General features: G+C 42.2%; 1 pseudogene; it reads right to left on the reverse strand.

Annotated features, from left to right (window-relative positions):
• Window positions 1-15855, reverse strand: part of LOC114279231 (receptor protein kinase TMK1 pseudogene) — a 17589-nt pseudogene extending 1734 nt beyond the window's left edge.
• Between the last annotated feature and the right edge of the window lie 8226 nt (window positions 15856-24081).

Raw genomic sequence — 24081 nt, forward strand, 5'->3', positions numbered from 1 at the left:
AATTGACAGGAAGTAGAAGCCATCAAGTGGACTGCGACCTTTTACCTCATGTATTTTGAACCTTCTTGTCGGGGATGGCGGGGTAGGTCGTCGGCGTCGGCGGGGCGGGACGACGATGCCCTCCTCTTTCTCTCGTCTCACTGAATCGAAGAAGATATGGGTTTGTTGCAAAGCGAAGGCCTAAAATGGAGAAGGGGGATGAAGGAACGGGAGATGATGGGAGGAAGACAGGAATAGAGGGTTCGAGTTTGGGTCTCCGACGAGGGAGAGGAGAGGTATATCTGTGAAAGAGAGATGTATTCAAGAACAGAGAAGGAGAGGGAGAGAGAGATAGAAAGGGAAGGTATGGAGGCAGACGTGCGTAGGTGGGAAAGACAATGATGCTTAGGGAGAGAAGTCTTGGACGGGAGATCTATTGGTCTCAACCATTAATATAAATTTGGAATTAATCTCAACCATTAAAATGTATCTCTCATACATTTATATATTTTCAAAAACCCTTTTCCCTTATTATATAGATTTCATTCACATTTTATTTATTTTTTTCTTCTTCTTTTTTTTATTTTTTTTATTTTTAAATTCATATCCAAATTTATAATCCAAATACAATTTTAGTGTATGAACTTGAGGTTCAAATTTTCTTTACTGTCCCTTTTACATCTGTTGATTGATCATACACTGCAAAATATATCTTCTTCCATTTTTATGGATTGTGAAAGGGGGCATATCAATAAATTTTTTAAGATAAATTATGAATAAGGAACTTAATTTTCATCAAGTCCTATTGAAAATAAATCTTAGTACAATCGTTGCTAAAAATAATTTTTTGTAATGATTTTTTGCATGTCACTAAAAATTGATAATTAGTGATTTTTTTTTTTGTGACGATTTTTATAAATTGTCGCTAAAACTTATAATTATTGACTTTTTTTATGACTAATTTTTTAAATCGTCGCTGAAAGTTGAAAATTAGTGTATTTTTTTTGATGATTTTTTTTAAAATTGTCGCTAAAACTTATAATTAGTGACATTTTTTATGATAAAATTTTTAAACGGTCGCTAAAAATTAATAATTAGTAACGTTTTTTTAATAGTATAAGATGAAAAATATCATTAATTATCATAAGATTTATTAGACAACAAATCTACTTAGTAAAACCTACACGTCAGTCTCCCAATTTTTTATTTTAAATTGAAAATGATTGAAGAGATTTTAGTAATATGGCAGTGTACATATTTAATTTTAAATTTTGAAGATCTCTAAAAATTTTGATTGAAACCCAAATCTATATATGTGTATATATATTTTATAGTAATGACAACAGTTTGGTCAGAGAATCAAACATTGGTCATCCTTTTGTTTTTTTAAAATCTTTATATATATATATATATATATATTGAGACAATCATGGTTCCCATTCTGTCATCATATGGTCATCAACTGGTTATATATATAGATATATTTTTTTTTTTTCAGAAAGTTATAAAATAGTTATATTAACTTTAGTATCTCAAGGGTAGTAGATAATTTACTCAAAAAAACATGACTTTTTCAAAGGTCTCAGATACACCTCTTTATTTTTGTTTTTATTTTATTCTCAGGTCAGCATTATAACTAGATTTGAGTCCCAATCAACAAATTTATTAAATTTTAAGGTCAATTACACTAACTCTCTTAAAATTTGAGAAAAATATAGTTAGTGTTTATTCAAAATTTTAATTTACTTAAAACTTAAGCACCTTTTTATTAATAATTCGTTAATAAAAAATGATATTTGTATACATTTCTCACTAAAATGATGTTATTTACCATTAACATTAAATTCGGTCGCTTTAATTATACCAAACACCACTTAGCCTTCTTTTGACTAATTTAGTTGGGCTAAAAAAATACAAAAGTCCAACCAAAAAAGTCAATTAAACGAACTTTTTAATCCTAAGTTAAAAAAGTCTCAGCTCAAAAAAGTCAATATCAAACGGCGACAGAGTACTCGTTTGACATGTGAGTTTAGATGAGATTTGAGCTATTTTAGTCACAAAAAAATAAAATAAATTTTTTAATTTAATAAGACAAAATGTTTCATCTAAACCATAATCATTTTATTTTTTTTTTACAAAAGTTAAAAAAATAAAATCATTATAAATAAATTTTTTTAATTTCAAACTAAAATAATAAAAAAAAAAATTTAAAAATCAATCCACGTCCCGGACTAGCCCGCAGAAGCACTTGGAGTAAGATTGACGTTGAGACTGGCAAGCAATTCAAACAGACAGAAAAGTGTGATTGATGATTTTTTATGACTTTTCTTGTTCGCATATATTAAATCATAAACTATAAATTCTACTGAGGCACAGAACACAAGAACCTAGATTTAGGGTTGGTTTGGGATGTTATAAAAAAGTACACTTTTTGACTTATTAGCTTATATGGGTTGGGTTTGATATGATGTGTTAGAGAGGTGATGTGATTTAAATAAGATGATGTGACTTAAATAGGATAGTGACTTTTTGACTTTTTGTATTATTTAGTGTACCCCAAACCAAGCCTTAGGTTATGTTTGACACGTTGGTTTAAGACTATTTTAGTAAAAATAAATGGAGTTGTTTGGGATGATCTCAATAAGTGTATTTTTTGACTTTTTATGAAATATGAGTTGGGTTTGAATTGGATTTGAAGTGATGTGTAAGAGAGGTGATGTGACTTAAATAAGATGATGTGACTTAAATAAGATAGTGACTTTTTGACTTTTTATCTTTTTCAAGACATGCCAAACTTGGCCTAAATAAATAAATAAAATAAAATAAATTAAAAAATTAATAAAATAAAATGTCACATCTAAATTTTTATTTTTTTTTCATAAAGTTAAAAAAAATTAAAAAATTTATTTCAAATGAAATTTTTTAATTCCAAATTAAAATACTTAAAAAGTCAAAAAAATTAAAAATTCAATCAACATCTTCAACGAAAGCTTAAAGGGATTAAAAAGGGTAGCGTTAACATCAATTTGTAGAATTTTTTTGATGGAAGCTGTCTACTATAATTGGTGTCTTGAATTTATAATAATAAGAAGAAGAAATTCTAACATTTGGCCTAATGGTAATATAGTATTCTTTTTGTAGTGCGAGATTATGAATTTAATTTTTAAAATAACAATATGAAAGCTTTTAGACAATGGCCATAACAAAAAATTAAATAAATTGCAATTTATATAGAGAGAGCCACATGAATTTTTAAGCAATTACTTAATTTAAAATTTTTATGTTAATTTCTTTTTTTCAAAAAATTAAAATTTAAAATATATTTTTTAAATTAAAATTTAATTTAATGGTAGGGTTTATTAAAGACAAAGTTTTTTTTTTAATTAAAAATTAATTTAATTGTTTGGTGCACTACTTTCTCACGCTATGAGCATGAGAAGCTAGGTTCAAATTTCAAAGCATGTTGGTGTATTTTATTATACAACCCCTAACTCGAGAAAATATTGGCTCGAATGGCTTGAACTGTTAAAACGATGTCGTTTTGACATCTTTTTCTTTTTTTTTTCTTTTTTTTTTCGCCTTTCTCTTTTTCCTTTAGTGATCTGACATCTGGGTTAAGACTTGCCTTCATGTCCATGAGTGATCTGAGCTCGGCATTTTCACAAACAGGTTGAGGGTGAGCTAGTGTGAAGAAAAGAAGAAGAGAAGAGAAATGGTGGGTCTTCATTACAGAGACAAGTTTGGGTCTTCATTATAGAAATGGTAGGTCTTCTTCATTATAGAGAAATGGTGGGTTTTCATTTTCCTATACTGGTTTTCATCTTGCTTAGTGTTCTCTCTCTCTCTCTCTCTCTCTCTCTCTCTCTCTCTCTTTTCTGGGTCTTCATTACAGAGAAATGATTTTTTTTTTTTTGGTTCATAGAGTTCTGCAAATGGTTTTTTTTTTTTTTCGGAACAAACAAAGTGGGTTTGATTCATGAAGTTGAAGAAGAAGAGATTCATCAAACCCAGCAAGAAAAAAAAAATTGGTTTCAGAGAAGGAAAAAAAATCAAAATCAAAATCAAAATCAAAAAAAAATTCCACATCCACAGCCACAGCCACAGCTACAGCCACAATTCATTCACCAATTGCTGGGACTTTCATCATTCAATGAGGTTCTAATCAGCTTAAATCTCTATTTTTCTTTGTCAAAAAATGGATGAGTTCACACAAAATCAAACCCAAATCAGAGAAAGGGATGAGAGGTTGTCACGACCCAAACCCGCCCCTATAGGTTTAGCATCGTAACCGGCCAGTAATCCTTGGATTACCGAAGGCCTCTGAACAGATTAACAAGATTAAGGGGCTAGCAGAAGCAAATACATAAATATAGTTGTCCAATGAGTTGTGTTGACTTACATGAAATAGAATATTTAAAACTTTATATACATAACCAGTAGTCAACCATACATTATACTCACACACATTACAGTATTTTAAGTACAGCCAACGACATCAAATCAAGTCTCGTATATACACAGAACCAATAGAACTTAAACACAGGACGCTTCGGGAACCTCCACGTGAGGCACAATGGTTGGCTGACAACGGGACACAGATCCAAACAAAAGCCTTCGGGCTCGGGCTCCAGAATGCTCACCTATACATATATATATACACATAATGAGCTAAAGACCAATGAATAACATTAAGGTAAAGGGGTTAGTGAACGAAATCCGAATATATCATAAGCAGAAAACAGACCAGAGCATAATCATTTTCATATCAAAACATAATAATGGTACATCCCATAGAACACATCACAAAACGTCTTCCGACTAGAGTAATCGGTTCTGGATACCGATTAAACACATATCACCACAATGAAGTGGCTAACGAGATCTCGTAATTACTTGTATGTCATGGACCTGCATTTTCATGTCGTCCCCCATGACTTGGGACTATCTATAGATGCCATAATAGATTTCAAACATAGAATATTCGTTCACGAAAACAGATATCATTTCAGAAATCACAGCTTATCATATTTCATTTAGAACATAATTCATATGAACGTATCTTTACGATAACATTACTCATACTGGTTCCAGTAAACGGTCAATCAATCCTCGAGTCTTGACCTACAATCACAAAATACATAACACAAGCATGTCTTATCATTACACATTCAAGTGGCCATTAAGACTTAGCTTTCATTACGTTGGTTCTTATTCTTTCTTATCACATTACCTAAAACACACACACTAGCAGTCTCAGAACTTAGTACATTCTTTCTATAGTGTGTTTCTAATCCATAACCTCATTACAATGGCTTAATTAAGGCTTAGGAATGCCTAAGATGCAATGAGGATGCCAAAATGGTTTGGAAAACACTTAGTGCACTTTCCTCGCTCGAGCGGACATGCAAAATGTGAATGGTCGCTTGAGTGCACATTCCTTCGCTCAAGCGATCTGTAAAACACATGAAACTTCTGGGAGCTTGCAATTCACGCTCGAGCAGACTTTTGGTCGCTCGAGCGAAGTGCACGCACTCAGATTTGTCGCTCGAACGTGAACTCCTACGCTCGAGCGTAGATGTAGAATCTGGAATTTTCAAATTACACCTTCAAGCTCAAAACTTGAATTCAACTCATCAAAACACATCTCTTGGGCCCCAAAACTTGAGATAACATAGTAAACTTGTAAAACATGAAGCATTACGGATTATTTCATAAAATCATGGCCCAAGGGTTTCCCAAAAGTTTCCAATTTCAACTTAAACTTTAAGAATGTTCATAAACACAACATGCATGAATTTTTCTTGTATCAAACTTGTCAAAACATGATCAAACACCACAAGACAACTTGAAACTTGATGATTTCCCCAAATAAAGATGAATTTCAAACATGCAAGAGAGAATTCTTGGAGTTCATGCTCAATTTGTGAGAAAATGTACATGCATGCATGAATTGCAACTCAAATCTTTATTCTAAGCTCAATATACACATCAAACTCATAATCTTGAAGAAATTTCGTGTCAAATGACTTAGTTACACAATCTAGCGGTTGTAATCTTACCTAGAGTCTTCAATTACCCTTGTTCTAGCACAATCTTTGATCAATTCAAGCTATAGCCTTTAATTTCTCTTTAATCTCTTCATTTCTCTCTCTAGAATTGCACTCTCTCTCTCTAAAATGAATCTCCAGAATTTTGCACTCAAGAATGAGAGGAATGAGCTCAAATGAGCTTAAGGGCTCATATAGATAGTTATGATGCTAAAATACATTAATTAAAACATAAGGCTTGCCAAACGCAACTTAATGAATCGTTCTGAATCAATTTTTTTAATAAAACTTGCCATATGGTTCTAAAAATTCCAAATAACATAACGGTGTAGTCAATTTCGGTTTCGGATGCCGATAAGGCTTTCAATTTACATATTAAAGTGGAATTCCAAACAGATATTTCTACAAGTAACAGATAGTAAGCCAAATATCATGCAAATCACATAATAAACTCATAATTTATTTTGTTCACTCATTAACATTCTTAATTACCGATTAGTGGCTAATTGTGGATCGAGGTCATTACAGAGGTCTCTGTTTTTCTTTGTCAAAAAATGGATGAGTTCACACAAAATCAAACCCAAATCAGAGAAAAGAATGAGAGGTGAGAGTGCTAAGAGTGTTTGAATAGAGATAGGAGAGGAGATAGCGAAGAGAGGAAAGGAAAGGAAAGGAAGAGAGGAGAGAGAAAATGTTCGGGCCACTCGAGCCAAAAAGTTTCGAGCTACGAAGCTTTTTCCTTTATTATGAATTAAAAATTAATAATTAGAAAGGAAAAGTTAAAATTGTTTCTAAATAATTAGTTTATTTAAATTATTTTCTATCTATGGGGTCGATTCCGACTTTTCTAGGGCTCAAAACAAGCTTATAATAACAGAAGAAGGTTGATGTTGTGCCTATAAAGCACATCACCTGCTGTGACGGCCAGAGTGCCTTCTCCCAAGCCTTTGTTGATAATTTGGATCGCTCATATTGTAAGATTTGTCGAGTAAATCATTCATAAAAACAATCAAATTAATTAGATATTTGCAGTCCCCTAATTAGATTAAATTTATTTTTAAAAAAAATAAACGATTAATATAATTTTGATAATTTATTTTAAAAATAATTAGGTTCTAATCATGAGGTTATAGAAGTCCGATTAATTAATTTATATATTTTTTTTTATAAATGATATACTCGATGAATCTAACAATATGAACGATTCGAATTATCAAAATAGGCTTGAAACACGTCCCCACTGGACCTCACAAATAGGGCTGGGCATAAGGTTATCCAACCTACAGAAACCACCCAACCTAATCCGAACCGCATACAAATAGGCAGTTTTGAGTGTAGAGTAAGGTCGGGTGCAATTTGAATTATTCTTTCAGTATGGATTGCGGGTTTCACCCGTACCCGCCCGCACTAAACAATTTTTTTTACAAAAAAAAAAAAAAATTGGGTGCTTTCGGCCATGGGTACTTTAAAGGTTTCCCTAACTTAATTGACTTACCTATTGTTCTTTTTAGTCAATTCTTATGGGATGTTGTAGACGTCCCCGAACGCCTCGGGAGGGAAATCCCGTTCTGTTCATTTGGGGTCACTACAGCTCAGGACTCTCAAATTGTCACGGTTCTAAATCTGAACCAAAGAGTCCAAATCCGGCAAATCGTTTTGAGAAAACAGATTTTTGAAAGAAGTGCCAAACATGGACTGCTTTTCCAGATACAGAGTCGCCACCTAAATGTTTTATTTTTGGGAAATTTAGAAAACCCTGACTCGTTTGCCTAAGGCCACGTGTCCGTCATCACCAAAGTTGCCTCGACTCGGGAACTTGGGTACGATTAGGGAAGGTCACTTCGTGAGCACCCCCGCTCGCCCGATCAAAGATCGGCCTCTACTAACCATGATATCTTTTTTTTGAAAACATTATGTGTTCTTATTCCGGTTATTGCCTAGATTTACTATGTGATGCGCACAGCATACAAGTATAGACTGGATCGCCTGAATTGGAACAAAACATTTCATGTTTGTTTATTTTGAAAATGGTTTGATGGTGCTACCCGCAGGTAAGCTAAGACGTGGATTTGCCACCCTCAGGTGGGCTTAGAAAACATGATTTTGTCACTATCTAGTGGGCTTAAAACACACACTTGATGAATTGTTCCAATTCAAATAACCCAACCTTCACCCACAGGCATTCAGGCAGTTATATCACATAAGCACATAGCCTCATGGTAAGCATGCTATCATGGCATTCACTCACACTCATGCAAGGATGCTAAAGCATAAAACTTACCGAGTACTCCAAGCCAAAACAAAAGCTAAGTTAGAAATCATGCATGATCCTAACTATACAGAAATGCCTAATGCAACACATGCAAAAATGCAACTATAGCAGGCTCAGCTATTCTAAACATGGCATATGAGATGCAACAGCTAACAAGTATTCAACTTTGAAATTGAAATACAAATGCAGTTAGTATGATGCGCCGAGCCCGGTGCATGCAAAACAGATGAATGAATGCAAACATGCTATCATACTGTATGCTAATTAAAATATGCCCTAATCTAACCATCATAAGCTGGTAAATAAAAGGGAGAAAGACGTAGGGTTGGAAGACATACATCACACACACGCACGCTTATTACAACATTGCCCTTGCGCAGAGGGTCCGAAAGAGTAATACAGTCCCAAATAAATATTACAGTCCAAATAATTACAAAATCCTAATTAATTACCAAATTAACTAAGAAAACAATAAAACTGGCATGCAAGTTAGGGACTGCCTTGATTCTTCTCTGGATGATGAATGATGCATGCTCGGGTTGCCTTTGCACGGAAATCCACTGTGATGCCCCAATTAGCCTCTGTTTTGCAATGATTTCTTGGAAAGCGCGCCAAGCCTCGAAAGACTGCTGATTCTTGATTTGTTACAACAGAGAGCAGGAAAAGGGCATGGCAATGTATTTTTACAAATGTATGCATGTCTCGATCCTCGTGCCACCAATCATGCATTTCGATGCATGATGGCCGAGGAGTCGAATTGTGCAACTCAATATAGAATGAATGCACATGAAAACAAAACAAAACCTAGACTCCATCATGGATAATCCGGAGTGTCGGCGATTGGGAATTGAGACACGTTCCGTCACTCGGAGTACGAAACGTACCTCGTTTCCCGTGCTCGGGCTAACTCCTATCCCGAACACAATGCAATATGCATGACATGCATGAATGCAACTACTATACAACCTAGCATGCACAATGCTATGAAATGGCATACACGATGCACGAGATAACATGGCATACACAATGCGCTAACATACAATCTAGCATACGTAATGCTATGAAATGAAATGGCATATACAATGCACAATGGACTTATACCAACATGAGTGGACCTCAGCCACACTCACATAAGAGGCCATGAGATGAAAATGAGACACTCGAGATGCGTGCACGCATGCACGCAAACCGAGGACCGACCCTAAGGCACCAAATGCCACTCTAACAAGACATGGCAAGGCATGGAACATGGCATACTAGCATGCAAATTTTAGCGCTAAAATATGACCCGAAACAGCCCCGAATCATGACAATAAAGCACCCGATGCATGAAATGAGACTCGAAACATGAAATTAGGTACATCAAATGACTTGTAGCTACATCAAGCATGAATTATTTGATCATGACATGTAAAGACAGATTCAAGGCAGCCCCAAAAAAAGCATGTTTACAGTTTTAAGCAAGGCCAAACAGCAAACACAAATGGGGCTAAGCTAGCATGCAAAAATGGCCCTAAATGTGAGATAAAGGAGCAAGTCACAGCTGCTGGCCCCAAACAGGAGAGGGTCCTTCAACAATGTTTAAGAGGGACCCAAAAAATGGCATTTTACAGTTTATGACCGAGCCAAAAACAGTACACAAGCATGCTCAAAATACAATGCAAAATAAGGCCCAAAAGAGAGCTATAACACAAAGTACAAAAAGGATGCTTTAAACAATAAATGACCCTTAATGAAACATGAAGAGGGGGTCAAAATAAGGCTGTTTTCAGTTCGGACCAAAGTCCAAAAACAGAAGCACAGGAGGCTAACAAATCATGCAAAAATATGGCCAAAAGAGAGATATAAAGGCAAGTGATAAATAGAAACCTCAAACAGCAATGAGCCCTTCAACAATGTTTAATAAGGGCTCAAAATAAGCCACTTCTCAGTTCATGAAAGAGCTCAAAACAGTTTATAAATAGGCCAAAAATACTACACAAGAAATAGGCATACAAAAGAGATAATGAAGCCAGTGCAACAAGGAGGCCTCAAACAGTGAGAGGCCCTTAAACAAAAGTGAAAAGCAGCTCAAAAAAATGTCACTTTCAGTTAGGGTCGGAGCTCAAAACAGCAAGCAAGTATGGCTAATGTATAAATCAAGAAAAGGCTAGAAAAGGGAAAAATGAAACTCACCCTTGAAGACTATGCCTTGACAGCCTCTTGGCTTGAGTTTGGTGGCTCCTAGGCCTTGAAGAACAACCTCCAGCTGCTGGAATGGAGGATGGAAGGGTGGGGCTATGGGTTGGTGAAGAAATGAGTGTAGGATTAAGGATGTAGAGAGAAAGAGAGATACAAGGCAAGAGGCTTGGGGGAATTTTTTGTAACCCTAATAACAGAGCTGGAGCTTCTTTTATATAGGCCAGAAGGGGGGGAAAAGAGGGGAAAAAATGGAGGGAAAACAATCCAAGTTTCCCTCCAAAAATGCACCCCTCGGATACACAATCTGGGGGGAAAAGAGATGTATATTTGCACTGTACTTGATGCAAGGAGCATGGCCGGCCAGTTGTTGGGACTGTAGGTGGCCGGCCGGCTTTCCCCATGGCCGGCCGACCAAGGGTCAAAAGGGTCAAGTATGATTGGTAGCCGGCCACCACAGAAAGAGAGCCTCCCATGTGTGCACAACACAACCCTGTAATCAAAAATTGGAGAAAGTGAACCAGGAGAGAGAACAACCCACTTTTAGGAGGGGTTCAAAAGAGTCAAAAGGAATTACTGGCCGGCCACCAAATATTGGTGGCCTCCCAGATGTGTACATCACAAATATAGGGTTTAGGGTGCAAGAAAATGGCCCAAGGGTAGTCAACATTGGCTTTGAAGTGAGAAAAATCGAGCGACGAAGGGCAATGAAGGGATAAAGTTGGCTAACAGAACAATTACTGGCCTCCCATCCTCCTATGACCTTCCTAGCAATGAAACAGAGGTCCCTGCCAAAAATGAACCAAAACCGATGCAAAATGAAGGTTCGGGGGCCAGAACGCGCAGTTCGGGGCCCCGAAAACTGACTGTTAGGCACCGGGAGTGGTGTTCGACCACGAAGTTGGTCTCTCGGACCACAGTGTCCCTCAAAAGGGAGCAAATAAGATGTATGCCAAAAACCAGGGCAAACAGAGGTGGTTAAGCGGTCCCGAACCGAGGCACACGGCCAACGGCTCTGAAAAATCAGAAACCGGGCTCCAAACGGGCAAAATGGCCTACGACCACGAAACGTAGCCTACGGCCACTGAGAGATGATCTACGAGACCTCTCCCTCCCTTCGGGAAGAGAAAACAGAGAAAACAGAGCCTGGTTCGTAAACCGAGGCAAAGCATGAAAGAGTCTGGAAGTTCGAATGCAAGGCTCGCAGTCGAGACTCTGAAACTTCTGAACAAGCACAATATGCAATATCACCGAGTGCTCAACTGGTGACGTCTGAGTCTCAAGGTCGGTCAAAAATGGAGTGTCTACAGTTGCCCCTCTTTGACAGAACTCGAAAGTCATAAGTGACGGGAGTGAATGTCAAAGCCTAGAGACGACCCATTTTTGACAAGGCCGAAGACTTAGACATACAAAATAACACAGATGTGCCCGCAGGCATGCCCGCAGGCAGGCCGACCTGCCAGAAAAAGTGAATGGCCGGCCTGCCAGAAAAAGTGGCCGGCCGGCCACTTTGCCAAATCCGGGGGCAATTTTGTCCTTTTAGCCTCTTTTCTATAAATACACTTACCCAAACACTTTGAGCTCATAAGTGCAGCTCCGAAATCCTCCTCTCTAGCTTCCCAAACCATTTTCTCCCTCAGATCTGTGCTCTATACGCGTTTTCCAACGTCCCACGCAAGTTGTTATCGCGAAATCTTTCAGTTTCAAGCACTTTGAATCGATTAAATTTTGGTTTCGGGGCTTCTTTTCTCATTTTCGCCACTTGAGGTGAGTTTGTCTCAATATTTGGAAGATTTTCTCGGGAGTTGACTTTTGTTGACTTTTTCATTTCCCGAGAGTTGACTTTCGTTGACTTTTTCCAATTTTGGCTCATTTTTGCTCATTTTTTGCCCCTTTTGCAGATTTTTTGGAAATGGCGGGTCAATTTCCCCACGGCGGAGGTTCTCCAGGCGCCGAAGGCGAGCCTGACATCATGTGTCTGCCTCCGAGGGTTCGCCCCTTCATACCCGAGAGGTATGACCCACCAGTACACGTTCTTCCACGGGCTGTTTTTCATCATTTCACCGAGTTCGACGAGCGAGCACCCGGGGATCTCCTCCTGCGGGAGCCTGAGTATCATCTCTCCCATGAGGCACGAGAGGTATTTACTTCGTTTTTACCTTTTCTGTAACGTATTATGAATTTTTCTTGTATTCTGTTCGCACTCTGAACACACGATTCAATCACTTGAATTTCTGAACACTCAGCCTATAAATTGATTGTGAACACACAGCACACACCGGTTGAGGGTTGAACACGCAGCTCACACACTGATTTTCTGAACACACAGTCCAAATTGAAACGCAGCCCACACTGATTGAGAGTTGAACACGCAGTCCAAACACTGATTTTCTGAACACACAGTCCAAATTGAAGGTGAACACGCAGCCCACACTGATTGAGAGTTGAACACGCAGCTCACACACTGATTTTCTGAACACACAGTCCAAATTGAAGGTGAACACGCAGCCCACACTGATTGAGAGTTGAACACGCAGTCCAAACACTGATTTTTAGAGCATACAGCCCAAATTGAAGATGAACACGCAGCCCACACTGATTGAGAGTTGAACACGCAATCCAAACACTGATTTTCTGAACACACAGTCCAAATTGAAGGTGAACACGCAGCCCACACTGATTGAAAGTTGAACACGCAGTCCAAACACTGATTTTCAGAGCACAGAGCCCAAATTGAAGGTGAACACGCAGCCCACACTGATTGTCTGTTGAACACGCAGTCCAAACACTGATTTTCAGAGCACACAGCCCAAATTGAAGGTGAACACGCAGCCCACACTGATTGAGAGTTGAACACGCAGTCCAAACACTGATTTTCAGAGCACACAACCCAAATTGAAGGTGAACACGCAGCCCACACTGATTGAGAGTTAAACACGCAGTCCAAACACTGATTTTCAGAGCACACAGCCCAAATTGAAGGTGAACACGCAGCCCACACTGATTGTCTGTTGAACACGCAATCCAAACACTGATTTTCTGAACACACAGTCCAAATTGAAGGTGAACACGCAGCCCACACTGATTGTCTGTTGAACACGCAGTCCAAACACTGATTTTCAGAGCACACAGCCCAAATTGAAGGTGAACACGCAGCCCACACTGATTGTCTGTTGAACACGCAGTCCAAACACTGATTTTCTGAACACACAGTCCAAATTGAAGGTGAACACGCAGCCCACACTGATTGAGAGTTGAACACACAGTCCAAACACTGATTTTCTGAACACACAGTCCAAATTGAAGGTGAACACGCAGCCCACACTGATTGTCTGTTGAACACGCAGTCCAAACACTGATTTTCAGAGCACATAGCCCAAATTGAAGGTGAACATGCAGCCCACACTGATTGTCTGTTGAACACGCAGTCCAAACACTAATTTTCAGAGCACACAGCCCAAATTGAAGGTGAACACGCAGCCCACACTGATTGAGAGTTGAACACGCAGTCCAAACACTGATTTTCAGAGCACACAGCCCAAATTGAAGGTGAACACGCAGCCCACACTGATTGTCTGTTGAACACGCAGTCCAAACACTGATTTTCTGAACACACAGTCCAAATTGAAGGTGAACACGCAGCCCACACTGATTAAGAGTTGAACACGCAGTCCAAACACTGATTTTCTGAACACACAGTCCAAATTGAAGGTGAACACGTAGCCCACACTGATTGAGAGTTGAACACGCAGTCCAAACACTGATTTTCAGAGCACACAGCCCAAATTGAAGGTGAACACGCAGCCCACACTGATTGTCTGTTGAACACGCAGTCCAAACACTGATTTTCTGAACACACAGTCCAAATTGATTTTTTTCAGAGCACACAGCCCACTTACTTTACTTTGCACGCAGCCTATTCATTTCATTTGCGCGCAACTTATTCATTTTATGCTGAAACACCTATTCATTCTGAATGTAGGTGACTTCTCGCAATGTGCGGGGGTATGGCTCCACTGCGGCGAGAGACTGGTATGCTGAGCTCCCGGAGGCTGTTCGGGATTTGGTTGACTTGACGGGGTTTGGGCCCTTCTGTTCTGGGCTATCCCGTTGCCCTGCTAGGACGACGCTGATGGCTGCCTTGGTGGAGAGATGGTGGGACACCACCAACTCCTTCCATTTTTCCGCTACAGGGGACTTGACTATGACCCCCTTTGACTTTGCCATACTGACTGGCCTGGACATGGGAGGTTGGCCTATCCCTTACGATGAGGACATGGGTCGGTGGGAGGCTGCCTGGATATATTTGCTGGGGGCTCGCCCACCTGTTGATAGAGCTTCGGGGAGAGTCCGATACACCTGGTTCTCTTCCCATTTCCGACGGGTGGAGATGGAGCCCGGGACTCCTGATGAGGCGGCACAGTATGCCCGCGGCTTCCTGATGTTCCTTTTCGGGACCACTTTGTTTGCCGACAGGGGGAACACTGTAGGGCTCTATCTGCTGAGTGCTTTGGTGGACCCATCACAGGTCAGGCGATACGACTGGGGTGGCGCCGGCTTGGCTACCCTTTATTGCTATATGAGCGCGACCTCCCGCAGACGGGGGGACTTACTCGGCGGCTATTGGAGAGCCTGGGACGTACTTTCTGCCCTCTTGATTTACATTTCTGCCCCTTATTACTCGCACATTGCACACACGGCGCACTTTATATTCTGTATCATGTACTTTGCCCTCAGCACTTCGTATCCTGCTTTGTTTTCCACAGTTGTGGGTCTATGTATATTTCCCGACATTGGCCCCGGAGTTGATGGTAGTGGCACCCCTCATGACCCCATACTCACTGGTATTTGAAGGCCAGCACCAGCCAAGACCTCGGGAGTCTCTCCTTTATCTGCGGCAGTATTTTGACACAGTGCGGTCGTCAGAGGTATTTCAGAACTCTCAGTTCTTTCGGTTTTCATTTTTGATTTGTCCTGTACATTTTTGATTTCTGCTTGGTTTATGCGTCTGTTATCCGCAGATTACATGGCAGCCATGGGCGCCTTTAGGTGAGAGTATCCGATTCCAGTTTGCCGGAGGGTGGGGTGCCTCCCGGTACAGGATTTTGTTCGAAGGGCCAGTTGGCAGGGCCTGGTTTTTGGGAGACCGCTTCTTGCGTCAAGTCTGGGGGTACACTTCTCAAGACCCTCCTTCAGCACCCCCAGTTGATATGCGGATTGCTGATATGCTCATTTCCCAGGATGTTGTTAATGCTATGCTGGGTACTGACGCCTTGCTACATCTGGAGGAGGGGGATTACGCTACTTACTGCCACATATACCTGATGCCTCCACTGACGGGAATTTGCACTCCGACGATGAGGCCTGCTGGCATGCCATCTTCGAGCCAGGCCCGGGCTCGGGCTGCAGACGCCCCTTCCACCAGCAGGGCTGGTACATCTAGAGGTGGGAATGGATTGGTTCCCCCGATTCCTCCGACTTATCCTCATCCCGGATGGCCAAACATGCCGGCCGAGTTAACAGGATGGCGGTACGGGACCTCCTACACGATTCCGATAGAGCCTCCCATGCCTGACCATCGATATATCATTGATCCCGACTCACCGCCGGTATGCCCCATTGTTTTTCATCTATCATTCAAATGCTTAGACATTCCTTTATTCACTAATGATTATGAGCTCGTATCTGCAGCCACCCAGAGAGTACATGGAGGGGGTGATTGGATTGGTGGCCTCACTTGAGGGCATGGTTTTGCGGAAAGAGGCGCAGCTGTCCGTCATGGGTTTCCAGGTACTCTTTAGTTTTCTAACATTTATCATACTTCTGATGATATGTTGATTTCTACTGCATTGATAGGCTACTTGTGTAGAGCACACCTGACACACACCTCATTTATGCATTGTGTTTACATGTACCCACTTCATGTAGTTTTCTCGCATCCGCATCTGATGTACATATTTGGACTGATGTATTTGAATTGAACTCTTTATTTTCAGATGCCCCCGGTATATGCAGAGCCGCAGGCCAGGCCACCTTGGCCTTCTCGAGGAGCTGGGCTATCTAGGCCTTTTCGAGGAGCTGGGCCATCCAGGCCTTTTCGAGGAGCTGGAGGGAGGCCGTCTCGTAGGCGCAGGGCACACATTATAGAGGAGGAGCCCGATGAGGATGAGGAGGAGGAGGCTGCAAATCGTCAGTCAGAGACATCAGCTGACAGAGAGGACGGCTCCGGTCTTGGTTCCGGGAGTGGAGGCGAGGCTGAGGGGGATCCCGAGGGTGACGACTCTGATTCAGATGATGACGATGGCAATGGTGGCAGAGAGGCTATTCCGCAGAAGAGGACGAGGAGGGCCTCTTATTCTTGCTCTTGAGAGCGCAGATGTAGCCGTTTCCTGTTTTATTTATCTTTTTACTAGTTGTTGTAGCACATTTGTACATTATCGGGCAGTTTTATTTTTGTAAAACTTGTGCCTTAGTCTGTAAAATGTTGTAATAAGCGAGGCATGATGGAATGAAACAGCTTTTGAAAAAAGTGTTGTATTTTAAACTCTTAGCATCATATCGCATCATTTTGCACCATAATGAGATTGAATGGAAACGTGCATTGTGCATTTTGCCCAGTCAGGTAGTGAACCGACGCAACAACTTAACTTTCTGAGATATAACAAAACCTTAGCAAGTTTACAACTCGATAAGCAAAACACAATAGTATTGACAACTCAAGACTCAAACTAAAATTGCTTACACAAAGAGTAACAACTCGAAAACAAGAAACACGACAGCTCGACAAACAACTCGATAAGCAAAACGACAACTCGATAAACAAAACAACAACTCGATAAACAAAACGACAACTCGACAAACAAAAATTAGCAAAACAAAGTGTACTCCGAACGATCTGGGCAACGGAACGCATCCAAAACAGAGGGAAGTAGAGGCCTTCGACACTTCCGTTGCAGGGAAATGCTTGAAACTTTTTCTTGGAGGGTACAACAAGGCTAAAAACACACATTGGAGCATGGCCGATTGCTTTTTGGAGCCGGCCGGCCAGATTTATTGCAAGGGGGGGCTGCCGGCCAGTTTTTGAAAAAGGAAATGGCCGGCCTGCCAGAAAAGATGGCCGGCCGGCCACTTAGTCCAGCAACCGTCAAATTTTTGACACTTGTCCCTCGAATAATGTCTTTCCCTCTTTAAAAGCCTTAGCCCGTGGTTCATTCAATTCACCTTAGTTCACAAATGGAGGCGTTTCTCGTTGAAAATCTCACAGCTTGGATCGCTTCTCTAGATGGTTCGGAAAAGCTGAACTTCCGGGGTTTCAGCTTGAATGCACTGTTCACGTTGAGTCGCACCCCGCTGCACCTTCCTTTCCTCCATGCCGTGGCGAGGTTTTGGAACCCGGTGACGCATGTCTTTAGCTTTGGCGGGCAAGAGGTATGTTCGACTTTTGAAGATTTTCAAGTTTTGATGGAATCTGAAAGTCATGAAGAGATTTTGCCCCAGTTTCGCTTTGGCCACGCCCAAGCTTTAGGGCGAATGTGTGGACTCACCGCACACGACGCTCGGTCTCTAATCTGTAATGGGGAACTGGATATCCTCGATCTGATTCATCTCTTTTCTGACGCTAGTGACCGCAGTAACCATTATTGGCAAGGTCTCCGACAACACGCTCTTTGCTTGTGCCTGCTATCTCACTTTCTGCTTTCTCCGGGCTTTAGCGAATCTAGCATTCGTCTGATTGAAGTCGCTCAAGGCTTGAAAGAAGGAAAGAGTTTCATCGCCATGACCTTGGCCGAGACGCTGATGGGCTTGGATGCTCTCCATCGCCGGGAGACGACTAGATTTGCTGGGAGTCCACTACTACTGCAGGTAATGTTTCCCACCCAATCTTACATATGTATTTGCTCACATCACTCAGCCCTCAGGCTCAATTTTTCTCACAAAACCCTTGTCTCACTTTTCTCTCATCGTACACCTCTCTATTCTTTATTCTCTCATTTTTTCATCCCTCCCCAGGTGTGGTTGATGGACAAATTGCAGGTTATGGATTCTTGCCCAGCCTACTCAGCTCGAGGCTATTTCTTTCGACAGCGTCTAGTTGATGCCCTTGATGAGGGGTGGTGGTTTGACTGGATGTGCAATTTGTCTGCAGATCGCATTGCTTGGCGTTGTCCTTGGCTCAATCTCCCGACAATGAGCTATAGCATGTCCCGGCTGATCGGGATCTAGTTGATTGGTCTGACCCACTGTGTGTTCTACTTTCCATTCCGGTTCCTGCGCCAGTTTGGTCATGATCAGATTTGCCCACCAGAGGGGATTGAGTACCCGGCTGCTTTCCCGGTTCGAGGTGCACAGCTTGCCCGATACGCTACAGCATGGAGGATTAGAGAACTCCTGGCCCCTGCTCCCACTTTCAGTTGCACTTTGTCTGACGAGTGCTTGGATTGGCTCAATGAGGAGGCACAGATTGGGCCTAGCTTGGCATCAGAGGCTTCGACCAACTCTGGGAGGGGGCACAGGGACACTTGACTTGACTATGCCCTGGATTTATTGCTTTACTAGTACTTTCAAGTTTTCTTTATGAATGCAATAAAAAAGCAACTTCGATTGTATGCAAGAGCAGGAGAACTCTGTTTTGAAATCAATGAAATTGAAGGTTGTGGTACTGAAAATTTTCGCTTTGGTCCAAAAATGGTCTTAGTTGTAAAGAGATTAATTTGAACAAAGCCAACTTTTATTAAAACTTTTCAAAACCATTTTCGATATGGAGCAGAACTGGACACGCCTAAGATCTGTCACTGAGATGCACAATCCCGGATCCTAGCAACTGGAAAGTTGCCCCTAGTCTAAATAGCACCGCGACAACGTGTGGCAACGGAAAGTTGCCCCTAGTCTGAATAGCACTGCACCGGAGATTGCGATAAACGTTGAAGGATAAAGATGACTGAGATGGTCAAAATGGACAAAGTTGATCGAGGAAAAGTTTATGGCTGAACTTCAGGGTGAAGCTGCCTATGTATCCCAAAGATGGGAATCAAGCCTTACGTAGTTCAGGCTTAGGTTCACTCGAGTATTTTCACTCTCCTTTTGCCCTCTAACTTTTGCCAAGGTCGCCCTTTGCGGGTTTTCAACCTTGCGAGCTCAGTTTTTATATTTTCTAATTTTTTGTGCTCTAACTTTTGCCTAGGTCGCCCTTTCAGATTTTCGGCCTAATGAGCCTCTCAAGGGTAATATTTCTTCAACTTGTCCATATTGATCGGTTGTGAGAACTCCAAGCCATCTAGATCCATCAGAACCACAGCTCCACCTGACCAGATAGCTTTGATGATATAGGGACCAGTCCAATTAGGTCTGAACTTGCCCCTTGGGTCGTGGATGGGAGCTCGGTTGTCCTTGAGCACCAAATCTCTTTTCTTTAGATTCTTGGACTTAACTTTCTTGTTGAAAGCCCGGGCAATTCTGCGCTGATAACATTGAACATAGTACAGTGCTTTCAGTCTCCTCTCATCAAAAAGCATGAGTTCCTCAAACCTGCTCTGTTGCCAATCTGCTTCGGCTATTTGGCACTCAGCCAATACTCGTAATGACGGAACCTCAATCTCGATAGGTAGAACGGCCTCCATTCCATAAACTAATGAATACGGAGTCGCTCTGGTAGAAGTTCTAATTGAAGTCCTGTAGCCCCACAGAGCAAATGGCAACTTATCTGGCCAATCCCGGTAGGTTTCCACCATCTTCTGCAGTATGTGTTTGATATTCTTGTTGGCGGCCTCGACCGCTCCGTTGGTTTGCGGTCGGTATGTGGATGACTTATGAAAAGCCACGTCGTATTTCTCCAACAAGTCAATCACTTCCTTCTTGAAGTGGGAACCGTTATTCGAAATGACCTCGTTTGGGACCCCGTAGCAACAGATGATGTTATTTCTGATAAACTTTGCAACGTGCGACGCCTTCAACACCGCATATGATTGGGCCTCGACCCACTTTGTGAAATAATCTATCGCGACCAGGATGAACTCATGCCCATTCGACCCCTTTGGAGTGACAGCCCCGACCACATCAATTTCCCAAACTGAAAATGGCCATGGCGAAGTCATATTGTACAGTTTCGACGGCGGGATGTTCATGCGATTTGCATGAATTTGACACTTGTGGCATCGCCGGACAAAACCGATACAATCCTCCTCCATGGTGGACCAGTAGTAACCCTGTCTGAGGATCTTCCGTACCAGCATTACTCCGTTCATATGTGCGCTGCATTCTCCTCCATGGATGGCCTCCATCAGGCGCTTTGATTCCTCGGCTTCGACACACAATTTATGCATTCCCAGATGACCTCTCTTATACAGCTTACCCCCACAGATGATGAACTGAACAGCCATTCTTCTGATTGCCCTTTTATCCTTGGCATTTACCCCTGGTGGGTATGCTTCCTTCTCCAAGAAGTTCCAAATGTCATAATACTAGGGGTTTCCGTCCTGAACCTCATCTATAGCAGCAATCGACTCGTAGGCTGGTGCAAATTTCTGGTCAATGATGACTGGACGCATCCGGATTCCAAACGGGATGTCTATCATGGAAGATAGAGTTGCTAGAGAATCTGCGAACCTATTGTTCTCTCTTGGAAGATGAGCAAAGTTTAGCTTCTCGAACCTAGGAATTAACAAGTCCAAGGTTTGGTGATACATCATCATCTTTTCTTCTTTGACTTTCCAGTCTCCTTTTGCTTGAGACACAACAAGATTCGAATCCCCGATGACATCCAACCGTCTTGCCCCTAGTTCCAGGGTTGCTTCTAGACCGGCAATACATGCCTCATATTCAGCTTTGTTGTTCGAGACTTTGAACCGGAGTTTGAAGGCTAGGGAGATACGGGAATTGTCGGGTGCTATCAGCAACACTCCTATCCCATACCCGTATTGATTTGACGCTCCGTCAAAGTACATCGTCCAATATTCGTCGCCGATGTACAAAATGGCTTCATCTGGGAATAAGTACTCAACTGCTTCACCTCCTTCTACTGGATGATCGGCTAAGAACTCTACCACTGCTCTTCCCTTGACTGACTTGCGTGTTACATATTTCAGATCGAATTCGGAGAGCAACAGCAACCAACGAGCTAGCCTACCCGTAAGTGCCGGTTTCTCGAAAAGGTATTTGATGGGATCCAGTCGTGAAGCCAACATTACGGAGTGAGCTAACAGGTAGTGCCGCAGCTTCCTGGTAGCCCATACCAAAGCTAAGCAAGCCTTCTCTAATGGTGTGTAGCGAGTCTCGTACTCTAGCATCTTCTTGCTCAGATAGTAGATGGCCCTCTCCACCTTATCCTCTGATTCCTGTGCGAGCATGCAGCCCATTGTGGTCTCAGTCACTGAGAGGTACAATATCAACGGTTTTCCCGGCTCTGGCGGTGACAACACGGGCGGGTTCTGCAAGTATTCTTTGATCTGTTCAAAAGCAGCTTGACATCGGCCGTCCCATTAGAATTTCTTGCCTTTCTTCAGGAGACCAAAAAGTGGTTCACAAGTCAAGGTTAACTTTGAGCTAAACCGTCTTATGAATTACACTTTACCCAGAAAGCCTCGCACCTCCTTTTCAGTCCTTGGTGGTGGCATTTCTAAGATGGCCTTGATTTTTGAAGGGTCGACCTCGATGCCCCTTTGTGTAATCAGAAATCCCAGCATTTTTCCCGCTGTAACACCGAATGTACACTTCTGAGGATTCAGTCGCAACCGGAATTCCCTGATCCTTTGGAAGAACTTTTACAAGGCGGTGTAGTGGCCCTCTCTTTCTTTGGACTTGACAATCATGTCGTCCACATACACCTCAACCTCTTTGTGGATCATGTCGTGCAATATTGTGGTCGCGACCCGTTGATAAGTAGCTCCGGCATTCTTCAACCCAAACGGCATTACTCTGTAGCAGTATGTCCCCCACGGGGTGGTGAAAACAGTTTTTTCTCTGTCTTCTGGTGCCATTACTATCTGATTGTACCCTGAGAAGCCATCAATGAATGAGAGCAAAGCATGCCCTGCTGTGAAATCCACCAACTCGTCGATATGTAGTAAGGGAAAGTCGTCCTTCGGACTGGCTCTGTTTAAATCCCTGAAATCCACGCACACCCGGATCTTGCCATCCTTCTTCGGCACTGGAACGATGTTGGCAAACCAAGTCGGGTATTCGGAAACCAGCAGGAAGCCTGCATCGATTTGCTTGGTGACCTCTTCCTTAATCTTGAGAGCCCAGTCCAGGCGGATCCTTCTGAGTTTCTGTTTGACAGGTCGAGCCTCGGGGTCAAGGGGGATCCGGTGCTGTACAATCTCAGGATCGATCCCAGGCATGTCTTCGTAGGACCACGCGAAAACATCTTTGAAATCTTTTAATAAAGCAACTAGGCGCTCGCGTTCCTCCGAAGACAACGTGGACCCGATCTAGACCAGTCGCAGGTCCTTCTCAATACCAATATTCACGATAATGATTTCATCCGTTAAGGGTTTGACAAATCTCTCCTACTCCTGCTCAATTAAACGTTGCAAAACCGGAGGAATTTCTTCCTCGTCGTTTTCATCAAAATTTTGAAAGTCTGAATCTATGCAATAAATTAAGGGCACAGAAAAGTACTCAGAAACCACAGTTACTTGATTCTCATTAAGCTCATCCAAATCGTCCGAAATCTCGGTTACAACAGACTCAAACGAGAAAGAAAAAGACGACCTGGACATAACTGTGGCATCCGGGTTATCATCCCCAGGATTACCAGACTCAAACTCAGTCGAGCTGGAACCTGATTCCGACTCACAGGACTCGATGGAATCAGATTCCGGCTCACTACCTGACCCGGTGCTGTTAGACAAGAATCCCTCTTTGTACTGCCAAGTAAGAGAGGGTGCGATAGATGCATCCAAAATAGTCGCTGGAAGGCCCGCAGCCGTTTCATCCCCGATCACGCATATCGAGAAGTTATCCCCCAAGTACTTATGGTCGATCGGAGGATCTGAGAGTAGACTTGCCAGCGCTACCCCCATTTCAAGTCCGGTGTCCTCAGACTGCACTTTCTTGCTCTGTTCAACCTCAGCTGATGGGTCTGTCTGCTCTTCGGCAACGTCATCCCCGGGTAGTTGCAGGTCGAAGAAGATCTCGAAACCTGGCACGTGCTTCTTCTCCACGTTTAGCCATGGCTCTGGGAAGCCGCAAAACGGAAAGTCCTCCCCCTCCCGAACGAAATGTCCGTTCAGGGTACCCCAAATAGGCCTATGCATTAATTCGAAAGGCTTCCCAGCCTGCTTTGCTCTGGCTCTTTCGGCCATTTCCTTTCCCTTCCTCACCCAGTCCTCTTTGGTGGGCAGATAACCCAAGCCAAAGGTATGAGGGTTGTGTGGCACTTCGGCCAATGCTGAGACACCCTTCCGGTCGCTCCTTCCCAATCCCATCCCGGGGATGTGTTGTAACTTGTTCATGAGGTAGACGGATTGAGCACTGACATACACCCCCTCATTCACAGCCATAATATTCTGTACCACTCGAGCCTCAGCCAAAGTGAACCCTGATAAGAACACATCCTCAGTGCCATGCTCGATTTCTAAGACTGGTGTGGACACTTCCGGTGGCGGA

This window comes from Camellia sinensis, chromosome 10, assembly GCF_055761805.1.
Source record: "Camellia sinensis isolate YWXY chromosome 10, ASM5576180v1, whole genome shotgun sequence".
Taxonomy (NCBI): Eukaryota; Viridiplantae; Streptophyta; class Magnoliopsida; order Ericales; family Theaceae; genus Camellia; species Camellia sinensis.